General features: G+C 50.5%; 1 long non-coding RNA gene across 1 annotated transcript in view; it reads left to right on the top strand.

Annotated features, from left to right (window-relative positions):
• LOC133094871 (uncharacterized) overlaps positions 1 to 12068 on the top strand; it is a 249813-nt gene that overhangs the window by 111489 nt on the left and 126256 nt on the right. Inside the window, exon 3 of the long non-coding RNA XR_009701520.1 lies at positions 2377 to 2445. This is a non-coding gene — a long non-coding RNA (uncharacterized LOC133094871). The remainder of the gene's footprint in view (positions 1 to 2376; positions 2446 to 12068) is intronic.

The following is a 12068-nucleotide window of genomic DNA, read 5'->3' as shown; positions in this document are numbered from 1 at the left end:
GAGACGCGGACACAGGCCCCCACACCTTGGGGTGTGTAGCCGGGGACCTGGGCGCTGACTGCTGAGGAGCACCAGCCCAGGTGGCCTGCAGCTGCCTCGCAGACCCCAGCTGGGACCAGAACCGGGAGCTGAGCCTGGTCCGGGGCAGCAGGGCAGGGAGCTAAGCCGTTGTTTGAGAGCTTAGCCGTAGGGTTAAGGTTTGAGAGCTAAGCCGTATTTGCTGTATGCTACTGGGGATCGTTGTTGTCGTTACTGCAGCATTGCTTTGCAGTAGATGACTGGTACACTTCCCCACACACCTACCTTCCTAAGAGTAGACAGATTTTAAAGGCGAAGCAAGGAAGAGTCGGGAAGAAAGGGACTGGGCCCTCCTTCCTGTCCCTTCCTTTCAGGACACGTTCTGAGGGACTTGAGGGGAGAGGGGAGCTGTGCTCGTCCCTGCCCCCTTGCTGGGGGGACAGCAACCGCATGAAGGCCGCTGCAGGGGGCCCTGGCCGGGGGGCCTGGTGGAGCAAGCCGTCAGCTGCCCTGTGAGGTGGCCGAGGAGCAGTGTGACAGGGCAGACACGCCTGAAGGCACGAGGTCAGGGGGGAGAGGGGGGAGACGGGGGAGAGGAGGCTTTCGGTCGGGACGCAGGTGGGAATGCAGATGTTTCAATGGATGCGTCCACGGACGCCAGAAGCAACAAGGGGTGGTGACAGGAGGGCAGAGGGTGGGGGCCCCCACAGGTGGTGCACCAGGTGGACCCACAGAACACTTTGCACGTGTGACCCGCCTGGCGCAGGACACGGCTTCCGTGCCCAGAGGTGGGGGGAAACCTCTGCTGCAGGAGGATGGGAGAGCACTGAATGAGCTCGAATCACCTAAGAACATTTTCCCCAACAAGCAAAATGGGGGCAGATAGAAATTACGTTCAGCTGCGGGGGGGGAATAAAAGTTGTTAGTGTTGAAATAATGAGACAATAGACAACTCCACTGAGAAATGGCAGAAGGACCTTAAAGAAAGCCACAGAAAGTGCGGGTGGGAGACGAGAGGCCAGTAAATGCCTGAGAAGATGCTCAGACTTGTAGATAGTTACAGATTGAGCACACGAGTTTGCTGGTGCTCCCCTCCCACGCGCCCTGAGATAAGGACAAAGGCAGCGGACAGCAAGAGCAGCCAGGTGAGCAGAAACAGGGCAGGATGTGGGGAGGCAGTGGCCACACAGTTGCCGACCTGCAGAGGGAGGGAGGGGAGCGACCCCTGAGCCCCTCCTCACGCTCGGCAGGGCTGCACCTCCTCCCTCCCCACCCCCTGCAGAGGGGACTAGACTTTCCTTCTCTGTCTGGAAATGGAGGTAGGGGTGGGAGTGGGCAGACCTCTACCTTCTGCCGAGACCCCAGGTCCCACCCTCGAGGCGCCCAGCGAGCCGCCCTGGTCCCTTCAGGGGCGTGGACATGCCTCCTCCTGGGAGTTCGGCTGAGAGGCTACAGCTGCGGCGATTCCCCAGGGTGAGGCCCAGCCGTGTCCCGAGGCTCTTTAGCACCCACTCTTAGTGAGAAGCCCACAGCCAAGCTCGCCGGGCTTTGGGGAAAGCCTGTGGCTACATGATAGAGACTGAACCACCACTGAGCAAACAGAGACGCTGTTATGTCAGGTGCCGCAAAGACAGAGAGCGAAATAAAACTGAGAAAATGAAGCCTGGAGGACAGAGACAGTGTGTACAGAGAGAAAGTCAGAGAACTAATTACCATCCTCAGAGAGAGAAGATTGTATCCTTGAAACATAAACAACGTGCTTTTTTTTTGTTTTTTTTTTTATAAAAAATGCTCTTAGAGCAAAGAGCTTGCAAATTAAGTGGCCAAAATGAGAAACATGGGTTGGAAGGTAAAGTTGAAGAAATCCCCCCAGAGAATAGAAAAATGGGAGAGAAAATAAGAAAATAAAAGGATTGCTAGACATCTTCTGTCTGAATAATAAGAATTCTGGAAATACACTAGAAAATGGAGGAGAGTTAATCAAAGACATGATTCAGGAAAATTTCCCAGAACCTGAAGTATGTTTCTGGAGTGAACCGGGCCCAACAAGGGACCGGCAGATCAATGAAAACAGGCCTGCACAAAGTATTGTGAAATTTTAGAACTAAGGGCAGAGGAAATCCTACATTTCCCAGATAAAGCAAAGACAAAGGCTTCAGAACTGCAACAGCTTCAGACTTCATCCCCATGTTGAAAGCTGGAAAGAATGGGGCAATGCCTTCAAAATTTTAAAGGAAAGTGATTTTCCAGCTTAGAATTCTAAGCCCAGGCAAAATATAAATTAAGGGTGAGGACAGAGTAAATGTGCTTTAAGACATGCGAGATGTCAAAGTTTTCCTCCTATGTATCTTTCCTCAGAAAACTACTAGAGGATGCGCTCCATTGAGATGAGGGCATCGGCGAAGAAAGAGGATGCCAGGAATACAGGTACACGGTTCTTCATTGTACTCACTTTATCGTGCTTCGAAGGGATTGCGTTGTTTGCAAATTGAAGGTTTGTGGCAACCCTGCGTCGAGCTAGTCTATTGGTGACACTTTTCCAACAGCATTTGCTCACTTTGTGTCTCTGTGTCACATTTTGGAATTTCTCGTGGTATTTCAAGCTTTTGCATGATGATTACATTTGTTACGGTGATCGGTAATCAGTGAACTTGGATGAACTCGCTGAAGGCTTAAATGATGGTCAGCAAGTTCAGTAATTAAGTATTTTTAAGGTATGTACATTGTTTATTTAGATATAATGCTATTGTACACTTAACAGACTACAGTAGAGTGTAAACATAAGCTTTACAAGCACTGGGAAACCAAAAACTCATGTGACTCAGTTTACTGTGGTATTTGCTTTGCTGCGGAGTCTGGAGCTGAACCCACAGTGTCTCCGAGGCCAGGCTGGCCTGGAGCCGGCAGGCTGGACGGATCCTGAGTTGTCTGAACACGTGGAGGGGATGTGGGGGGAGACAGGGGTGTGAACTGAACCCCATCTCACGCCTGGCACTGAAAACCAAAGGTGGTGTCTGGAGAAGCGGAAGTGGGCACCAAAATAATTAGCTACAGGGGTTGCAGGAGCTGCCCTGGGAGAGAGGGGGTGGCGGGGCGGGGGAAACGACCCCTCTTGCGATCAGCTCTCTGACACTCTTTATTCCTAAGTTGTGTGTAAGAGCTGAGGCTTTCAGTTTGCACCATCACATTGGCCCAGGTTTAAAAGGCGGACAGCGCTGGTGTCTCCGGAGGACAGTCTGGCAGCTGTGGGTGGAAGGGGGCCCTTAAAGGCACCCCTGGGGTTCAGGTGGGACAGACTTGGGGGCTGGTGTCTGCAGGCGGGGCCGGGACACGCATCTCAGGCTCCCAGCCTCCCTCCTGATGGGAAACCACGGATTCCTACTGCGGGGGAGGGGTTCCTAGCCTGCAGGAGGGGTGGGCAGGCTGACGGCCGGGGAGGGGCGAAGAGTTCTGCTCATTTAGGGAATGATGGAGATAAAGAGTCACTAGGAGGCGAGGGAGGAGAGGGTGTTGGAACCGGAAGGAGGGACTGACTAGAGGACCCAGATGCTGAGGAAGGGGGTAGAAGACCTAGGTTAACTCTGACCAGGAGACGGGACACCCTTTCTGAGAAAAGCAGCAAAGGACCCACCCAAGCAGACAAAAGCCGCTCCCTCTCCCACACACACCTGCCTCTCCGGAAGGTTCTTCTTTGGTGCTGAAATGCTGTGCTCGGAGGAGGAGCCCATGGTCCGGGGAGTCCCCTGGTCGGCACTGCTTTCTGGCCGTGATGCCCCAGCGGCCACACTGGCCTGCCTCGCGCTGTTTCCTCGCGCTGTTTCCTCGCGGCCCGTGTGCTGGCCCTGCCCGTGGTGCTTTTCTGTGAGGACGGAGAGCCAGCGTCTGCAGGTGAGGAGGGCGGGGCTAGGCCTCCAGGTGTGACTCTGAAGGAGAGTGTAGGACCTGCCCTCCTCCCTGTGACTCCATAGTAGGTGAGAAGCTGGTTGGATTGATCCAGTTATCGGTTTATCCCAGAAACAAAGGCACGGAGGAACTGTGTTGAGTGCTGGCAAGGAGAGGGGCCGGGTGTGCAGTTGACCTGGTAATCAGAGGAGGGAAAGATGATGGAGGGGCTTGGAGCTGGTCTGGAGGTGGAGCTGTTGCCGAAACTCGGCCTCTGTGCACCGGTGCCGAATAGAAACACAGAGACAAGAGTTTTGGGTGAAGTAGCAAAGAGATAGCTTTATTGCTTTGCCAGGCAAAGGGGGCCACAGCGGGCTAATGCCCTCAAGACTGTGTGTCCCCCCTGGAGGGGGTAGTGAGGAGTTGTATAGTGTTCAAGGAGCGGGGCGTGGTCAGCTCGTGGACATCCTTCTGATTGGTTGGTGGTGAGGTCATCGGGAGTCGGCATCATCCACCTTCTGGTTCCAGCTGGTCTGGGGTCCACATGCTTGTGGGCAGCAGACAGTTAACTTCTCCCACCTGGTGGGGGCTTCAGTATCTGCAAAACAGCTCAAGGGACACGGCTCAGAATAGTCTCTACAGCCCTTGAGGAGGAACTAAAGGTCCTTCGCTTTGTTTAATGGCTAAAGTATTATTATTTTGTCTTGCTTGACTGTCTTCCTTTCTTTCTGCATTTTCTCACTTCTCTGATTAAATTTCTTCTTTGACTAAAGTTTTTCTACAGACAGAAGGCAGGTGGAGAACATAGGTCTATTCTGGGAAGGCCTCGTAGGGTCCTGCCGGGTTACAGAGAGAGTCAGCACCGGTGGGAGAAGGGTCAGGGAGCGGGGGGCCTTGTGGGCAGAGAAAGCCCAGCTCCAGGGCCCCCGGGGGAGCAGACCCCTCCAGGCGCCCACAGGACCAGAGGCAGAGCCGGAAGCCAGGGGGCTGGGGAGGCCGGGCAGCCAGCTGTCCCCACCTTCCAGGGACCAGTGGGCCGGAGTGAGGGAGCCGTGGTGGAGTTCGCGTTGGAAGGGGCAGGCGGGCACGGCTCTGAGTGTCAGAGCAACGCGCCCTGCTGCAGCCCCACGGACCGGGCGGACGTGGGCATGGCAGCCGGGAGGCTGTGCAGCATCCCCTTGATGAAGGGGGGGACGGGGTGTGGAGGAGAAAAGCTCGGGGTCGGGACACGGCCTGGCGAGAAGGCAGCTGTGCGGGGGCTGCTGAGATACCCACAGACATTATTCCCATCCCCGTAGCTTCCCCCGTTTTTGTGAACTTGATCTGTAGTTTTCGAAGAAGCGAGTGTTAAAAATCTAACTTTATGATTGAGGATTTGCCAATTTCTCCTGTATTCTTGTGGCTTTTTAACACATTTGAAATTATTTATATAGCACTTACCATGTGCCAGACACTGTCCTAAATACTTTCCAAATATGAACTCATCTAATCAATTCCAACAATAGGAGATTAGCTCAGAAAATTATACAGTAAGGCCTTGGAGAAAACTGTAATAAAATTTATTGATTAAGAGGGAAAATCGTCCATGATATATTATGAAATAAAAAAGTCAAGTTACAATGCAGTTTATACACGTTGATCACTTTTTTGGTGAGTAAAAGAAAAGTATCTATGCATAAGAGAACGGTCTGGAAGTGTGATACCAAACGGTGACAGATTATCTCTGGGAGATAGAATTATGGGTAATCATAATTTTCTCGTTTCTGCGTGTATGCATTTTCTGTTTTGATAATGAGGATCTATTAGTTTAGTAATTTTAAAATGAAATAAATCATTTGATAAAGGTCCTGTTATTCACAATATGAACTTGAGAAACTGTAGGTAAATGGATTGAAAATTCTCGTTCATTAAGTGTAAGGTGCCCAAAATAAAGATCAAAGAACTGGATGCACAGCTGTGTGACTTATGAACAAAGAATGACAAAATATTTTTGGAAAACTCTAATAGATTGCCCATCATCTTTTCCAAATTTTTTACTGCGATAAAAAAAATTAACAAATTTTATCATTTTTAACAAAAATTTATCATCTTAATCATTGTAAGTGTCCAGTTAAATGACATTAAGTACATTCATAACGTGCAACCATCACCACCATCATCTCCAGAACGTTTTCATCTTGCAAAACTGAAGCTCTGTCTCCGTTAAACACTAACTCCCCACCCTCCTCCCCCAGCCCCTGGCACCCGCAGTCCTACTTTCTGTCTCTGTGGACTTGATTCCTCTAGGGACCTCATATAAGTGGGATCATACAGTGCTTGTCCCTTTGTGACTGGCTTATTTCATTGAGCACAGTGTCCTCAAGGTTCCTTGTGTTGTAGCAGCTGTCAGAATGTCCTTCCTTTTTAAGGCTGAATCATATCCCATTGCATGTGTGGACTGCACTTTGTTTATCCATCCACCTGTCGATGGACATGGGGTGCTTCCATGTTTTATCTGTTGTGAATAGTGCTGCTGTGAACATGGTGTACAAATATCTCTTTGAGACCCTGCTTTCAGTTCTTTTGGGTAAATACCCAGAAATGGAATTGCTGGATCATATGGTTCTGTTTTTTGAGGAACCGCCATACTGTTTTCCACAGTGGCTGCACCATTTTACACTCCCACCAGCAGTGCACAGGGGCTCCAATTTCTCTACGTCCTCACCAACACTTATTATTTTCTGTGTTTTGTTTTGTTTTATAGCAGCCATAGCAGTGGGTGTGAAGTCATATTTCTTTGTGGTTTTCATTTGCATTTCCCTCATGATTAGTGATGTTGAGCATCTTTTCATTTGCTTCTTGGCCATCTGTATGTCTTCTTTGGAAGAAGACATACAGTCCTTTGCCCATTTAAAAATATTTTTTGTTGTTGTTGAGTTTTAGGAGTTCTCTGTATATGCTGGATATCAACCCCTTATTAGATATATGTTTTGCAGATATTTTCTCCCATTCCTTAGGTTGCCTGTTCACTCTTTTGATTGTGTCCTTTGATTCATAGAAGTTTTTAATTTTCATGCAGTCCAATTTATCTCTTTTTACTTCTGTCACCCATGCTTTGGTGTCATTCCAAGAAATCATTGCCAAATCCAGTGTTATGAAGTTTTTCTCTATGTTTTCTTCTAAGATATTATAGTTTTAGGTCTTACATTTAGGTCTTTGATCCATTTTGAGTTCATTCTTGTTTGTGGTATAAGGTAAGGGTCCAGCTTCATTCTTTTGCATGTGGATGTCAGTTTTCCCAGCACCATTTGTTGAAAAGACAGCATCAGGAAGTAAAGAGACAAATGCAGGATGTGAGACAGTCTCAGGAACCACCGCTTGGTTTCTGCACCAGCGTCAGCAGCGTAACGAGAAGCTCACAGAGATTCTCCCAGACAAGAGACAGAATCACCACCTGTAACCACCTGTAGGAGCTGGTTCAGATCCAAACAACTGGTTATGATAAGACGGTTCTGAGACAATACGGGAAGTTTCATTCTGGATTAGATTCTCCCAAGGACCGATTGCAACTTTTGTCAGGTGGGGTAACAGCATTGTGACCACGTAGACACAAAGCAGGAGGCTCTTAATCCAGACGGGAGATGGATGAGCGGGGGCAGTGCCTTCGGAGAGAAGCGGGTAGTTCTGAGATGTGCTTTGGAAGGAGAAACACCAAGGCCTTCTGATGGGTCAGGGTTACGTAAAGGGTGAGCAGTGCAGGTGCCCACAAGCAATGGACAGCTCAACAGCCCTCAGGATCTCAGAGGTGCTTGGAACATGTGTGAAGCCAGCGTTGAGGTGGTCCCCTTGCACCTGTTCTGCTCCAGCGTTCCTGACATCAGAGAAGGCCCCACCCTCCCCGACTCATGCAAGCCAGAAGTTGGGGACACCTCTCTCCCTGGGGACACTGCTCTCCCTGGGGACACCTGGTGGGCCGGGCTGGGTCAGAGCTGCCCGGGAGGAAGATGGCCCCTCGGGGCTCTGCAAAGTGGACCCTGTTTTCAGGCCAAGCATGATGAACATTTCAAATATTTCAAATTTGAGGAAAAATCCTCTGCCTCTTCTCATATGATGCAATAACAAATAAAACTTTATTTTGTTTCTATGAACCACTGCATTCCCAGGAAGCAGACACCACAGCCCATCCTGTGGTTCAGGACCCTGGAAAACAGAGAAGGTGTAAAAGCCAATTTGGCTTCAGTGGCAGAAAGCAGATCAGTGGTCGCCTGGGGCCGGGGTGGGGAGGGGTCTCCTGCAGGGGCACAAGGATGCTTCTCGAGGTGATGGAAATATTTTGCATGTCGATTAGGTGCTTGTGTGACTGTACCTATGTGTCAGCACTCAAACTTCATACTTAAAATAGGTGAATTTCATTGTACATAAATTACATCTCAAAGCTAATTTTTTAAAAGCCAGTTTGGTAGGGATGAGGGAGGGCATCCCAGGGCGGCCGTAAGGAGGAGAGAAAGGAACAGCTTAGCAACTGAGGGCCTGGCATGTACCGGCTAGGAGGTACAGAGAAACCTTCTTTGCAGATTTTGGAGACTTCACTTTCTACTTGAGGGCCTTGGCCCCAGGTAAACCCGACATACTGCCGACAGCAAATCAGCCGTGGGCCCTGGATTTGGGGCTCTGTGCTCCTCTCGGGAGAGACCCCCGAACGGGCCACGGCAGGAGAGGGCAGCACATGTGCCGATGGGGAAGCAGGGGGCCCGAGGCCCTGGTCCGGCCTAGAGGTTAGAGAAGGTGTCTGGGCAGAGATGGACGCAGGTGGGGGCCTTGGGGGTGGGGAGCGCTTTGTGACAGCCAGCGTCTGGGGACGGAGGGCAGCTCCTGAGGCTGCGGGCTGGGGGAGGGGCGAGGGGCCGGTGAGGGTTGGCTGAGCCGTGAAAGTTTCACTCGATCCTGACGGCAACAGGGAGCGATTAAACCTGCTTAATCCAGGAGTGGCAGTCAGATCTGTGTTTTAGGAAGAGGGCTCTGAAGGGTGGACAGCAGGTGTTACAAGGTCAAGTGGCCCCGGCAGCACCCCTTACGAGGAGGCGGGAATCTGGCAGGGATGTGTGTGCAGTGGATGGGGGTGGCGGGCGGGTTCAGAGCTCTTTGGGGGAGGAGAGGAGTGAGGACGGAGCCCTGCGGACGCTCAGCTGCGTCACCAAGGGCCCACGGACCCCCTGTGGCTTGGGGCTTCCATCACGAAGCGCCTCAGATGTAGACTCTGGGTGTCCAGCCAGCCTCGCATGCAGCCATTAGAGGTGGAATGTGTGTGCACCGCTAATTTGCTAAGTTTCAATATTTAAATGCCTCTAACTGTGCTGTCCCAGTTTTGACATGTGGTCCTCTTGGGGGCACACGTGAAACTTCCAAGCGGAGGTGGCTGGGCTCTCTCGGCCCGGGGGTGGGGAGTGGGGTGGAGAGCCTCGGAGCAAGCTCGGTGATGTCACGTTTCCAACCAGCCCTCGGGGGACGTGGGCGCTGCTGGCCCGTGGACCTTGTGTGAAGAGCGAGACTGAAGAGGGAAGTGTGGGTCTGGAGCTCCACAGGGGTCCCGGCTGAGTTAGATGAAGGTGTCTTGATATTCAGATGCTCTCAGGAGCAGGTGCGATGCATGGGTCACAAAGCAGAATTCCCAGGGGTCCGGGTGAGTAAAGGAAGGTGTGAAGTGGGCAGAGGGTGGAGGGGCCGCAGACTTGGGAAGGTCTCTGCGAGGCCCAGACCCGAGGGCCTGCGATCAGAACTGGGGAGGACTCTACATATCAGTGAAAAGGACAGAAAACCTAAGACAGAAACATGAGAGAGGTTTGCAGACACTTCACAAGAGGATCCAAATGCCAATAAGCCTGTGAAAAGGTAATTGTGGAAATGCAAAGTGACATCACAGTGAAATGCCACCACATAGCCAACAGCATGGCTAAAATTAGAGTCTGACAATGCCAAGAGCAGGCAAGGACCCAGGGCACCCGAGTGCTGACCCGTGACTAGGAGTGCAGCCAGGTGCAGTCACCTGGCACATTGCTTGGTGATGACAGTGAAGTAGAAGCTGTGACGTCCCACGATCTGGCAACTCCGCTCCCAGTTACACGCCTTCTGGTTCTTTGCTTTCAAGCCCCTGGGACCCTGGGACTGTGATAAATAGGAAAGAAGGGAATCGAATCCTGTTAGTTTCCTGAGGGCAGCTGCACTAATAATTTTTGCAAGAGTGGGATATTATTTTTCAGTCATCAGATTGTCAAACACTAAACCTACAGATGATCCACCGTGTCACGCGGGAGCGGCCATCCTATGTTAGTGCCATCGAGAATCACGACGTACTTTCCGGAGGGCGTCGGGCACTGGGAGCAGGATCTGGCGAGGGGTCGGCACATGCCAGCACTTACACTTGTCCGACTCGGGCTTGCCCACAGGAGGGGAAGCAGACTACTTACACAGGTGCCCCCGGGCCCTCTTGCCCTGTCCTCACAGCCTGTTTTAGGGTATCCGTGGGTTTTCACTCTCCCACGTACATCTGAGAACGAGCCACTAAGTCCAGGGAAAATCTGTATGGAATGTGGGATTGCACTGAACTCCTGATGGCATGTTTCCTGCCCCCCAGGCACCTGTCCAAGCCGTTGTCCCTTCATGGAATTTGGTCGTCTGCTGCCTAAGCTGCATCTCTGGTTAGGATCGTTTCTAGCTGTGTCAGAGGTTTGGTTGCTCTTGCGAAGGCAAGTTTTTAAATGTTTTCCTTTTTTTTTTTTTTTTTGGTCTGCATTGGGTTTTCATTGCTGCACGCGGGGTTTCTCTAGTTGCAGCGTGCTGGGGCTACTCTTCGTTGCGGTGCGCGGGCTTCTCGTTGCGGTGGTTTCTCGTTGCGGAGCACGAGCTGTAGGCACACGGGCTCAGTAGTTGTGGCTTGCAGGCCCTAGAGTGCAGGTTCGGTAGTTGTGGCACACGGGCTTAGTTGCTCCGCGGCACGTGGGATCTTCCCGGACCAGGGCTTGAACCTGTGTCCCCTGCATTGGCAGGCAGCTTCTTAACCACTGTGCCACCAGGGAAGCCCCTGTTTTCCATTTCTGATTGGTAATTACTGGCCTATGGAAATGTTATTGATTTTTATGTGTTGATCTTCTACTTATCACTGTGTGCAGGCACCAGCCTAAGATCCTTACATGTGTGAAATTAATTGTGTTAACAAGCCCATGGGGTACATGCTAATCATATCTCTATTTTATAGCTGTGAAAAAGAGGCCACAGAAAGGTGTTTCTTTGTAGACTCTGTTAGATTTTTTAATAGATGACTTTGCCTATAAATAATGACAGTTATTTCTCTCTTTCCAAAATGTATGCTTATTCTTTTTTCCTGTTTACTTGCGTTGGCTATAATGAGAATTCTCCTATTTTTCCTAGTAAGATGTTTGCTGCAGATTTTTGATAAAAGTTCTGTTCAATTAGAGAAGATAGCATCTACACCTGGTTCAGTAAGAAAGTTTACTATGAGTTAGTTTTGAATTTCATCGAATGTTTTTTTAGCATCTATTGAGACGAACATGCAGCTTTTCTCCTTTAGTCTGTTAATGGAGTGAATAACACTGATGACTTTCCTAATGTTAAATTATCCTTAAATTCCTGGACTGAACCCTACTTGGCGTTTTATTTTAATGCACTGCTGGCTTTGACTTGCTAGTATTTTATTTGAGATTAGTTCCATCTGTTTATATATGAGATTGGCTGTAACTTTCTTAGGGTGTCTTTAACTGGGCTTTAAGTCAGGTTTGTGCTTATTTTAGAGAAGCTCAGCCATAGTAATAAGTAAGACCTTTCGATGGTATCTGTGACAAGAAAGCATAGAAGTAGGTGGCCGCTGCTGTGCCTCTGCGTCCCCTTGGCCGTCCACCCTTGGGTGCAGCTGGCCACCACAGCTCCAGGCACCAGGGCCCCGGCAAGAACAGGGGAGGAAGCACCGGATGGCTGTCCGCGTTGATTGAGAAAATAAACACTTCCCCTGGGGCTCCCAGAAAATTTCTGCTTGTGTTTCATTGGCCAGACGTCCTACGGGAACCTCCAACTGCAAGGAAGAAGGGCAAGTGAGTAGTTCATCTTTCCAGCCTTTCTCGGTAGTTAGATGGGAATGGAGGGGGCTCGGGACAGCGTCCGGTTCGTCGGCCAGCAGT

Source organism: Eubalaena glacialis, chromosome 7 (assembly GCF_028564815.1).
Source record: "Eubalaena glacialis isolate mEubGla1 chromosome 7, mEubGla1.1.hap2.+ XY, whole genome shotgun sequence".
In the NCBI taxonomy this organism is placed as follows: Eukaryota; Metazoa; Chordata; class Mammalia; order Artiodactyla; family Balaenidae; genus Eubalaena; species Eubalaena glacialis.
The sequence above is the reverse complement of the archived record's forward strand: the minus strand, read 5'-3'. Positions and strand labels throughout refer to the sequence as shown.